Source organism: Neoarius graeffei, chromosome 25, assembly GCF_027579695.1.
Source record: "Neoarius graeffei isolate fNeoGra1 chromosome 25, fNeoGra1.pri, whole genome shotgun sequence".
NCBI lineage: Eukaryota > Metazoa > Chordata > Actinopteri > Siluriformes > Ariidae > Neoarius > Neoarius graeffei.
This window is the reverse complement of record NC_083593.1, coordinates 45,263,961-45,265,361: the sequence shown is the minus strand read 5'-3', so window position 1 is coordinate 45,265,361 and position 1,401 is coordinate 45,263,961. Positions and strand designations below refer to the sequence as shown.

The window sequence follows — 1,401 nt, the reverse complement described above, 5'->3', positions numbered from 1 at the left end:
GTATTTTTATATATAAATATATTTAAAATCTTTAATGCTCTCTTCCTTTTTATTAGAATTGAGTATTTTTTTAGATCATGCCCTCTTTTTATCGGAACATGGCTTCATAATGAAAACGTCCTGTCCATGTAAAAAAACAAAACAAAAAAAAAGTTCGTCCAAATCTTTCACAATCAGTGTCTTTATTCCTCTTCTCTGTTTCCAAGTTAAGCTGTCGCACCAAACATTCAGCTCATCATCTAATGGCATGTTTATTCAGAAAAAAAACAAATTCTTTAGTGTGTTTTGTATATAATAATTTTTTTTTTTTTTCCGTTTGCTTTTCTGCCCTGGATGCTTTTCCATGACCTATGGTTCTTTAAACGGGGGGAAAAAACACCTACTTGATTGTCAAATGTTGCAGAAACATGGCCGTGTTCTGTTCGCCCACGTTCGGGGGGAAAAGAAAGGGGAAAAAAAAAAAAGAGACTCCTCAAATGATCAGCGTCTTACGAGATGAATTGTGCAACTTTTAGTGTGTGTTCTTGTTGTACAACTTAACTAATGACTGTGATCTAGCTGTCTGCCTTCCTTGTTGTGACGGTGGCAAGATGTTTGAAATCTTCATTCCCCTCCTGCCACCTCTGTCTCTTTAGTTTTGTTGATCTTCTTACACTTGCGGTTGTATTTTAATTGCAGCGAGTGTAAAGACTAAGAGGTTGTGGCCTGTTTAAACCGTTCAGACACTGGGAACATTCTGCTTGCCAGTTTTGACTGGGTGTGGAAAGAAAACCAAATAGAACTGTTAAGTGGCCCAGACATATATGCATATACAGTATGTGTATATATAATTTTATTTTACTTTTTTTTTTCTTTTTGTTGGCAAAGCATTTAACAGTTGGTGAGCTTATTTTACCATTAGAGAGATGTATTGGTAGGACGTGAACATTATCAGGAGATAAGCTTTTCAAGCGTGTTGCATATGCAGACTTCATAAATACACTAATAAAAAGTTTTAATTCTCATGAACGTACTTGTGTGACCCTTTTTTTTTTTTATTTTTTTTTTAAATGATGCTGCTGGTGAGTTTTCTTCCTCCCCTCATTCTTTTTCCTCATGGATGAGTAAAAGGGAAATTTGTAATTGAGCTCTGCCCTCATGCCTGTCTGTTATTGAGTGGGTTCTGGGTGGTGTAAAGAACTGTGGTTATTGTAAATGTCAAATACAAAGCAGTGAAATGTGTACGAGCATAATTGGGGTTCTTTGAGCTTTGCTGTGAATTTATTTATTTTTTTAACTTTTTTTTTTCCTCCCTTATTCATGTAAAACGGGCGTTTTCAGTTCTTTAATATCTGATGTGACACTTAAAGTGCCATTCCACCATTGGATGTATTCTTTGGCATAAAATACAATATATTTTAT

At 35.0% G+C, this 1,401-nt stretch overlaps 1 protein-coding gene across 2 annotated transcripts in view; it reads left to right on the top strand.

The window, feature by feature from the left end:
* Positions 1-1,008, top strand: part of smad2 (SMAD family member 2) — a 55,565-nt gene extending 54,557 nt beyond the window's left edge. For both annotated transcript variants that reach the window (XM_060908800.1, XM_060908799.1), the window contains exon 12: positions 1-1,008. This exon is cut by the window's left edge and continues 1,190 nt beyond it. The gene's annotated coding sequence lies outside the window, so the exon portion shown is untranslated.
* Positions 1,009-1,401: the final 393 nt, after the last annotated feature.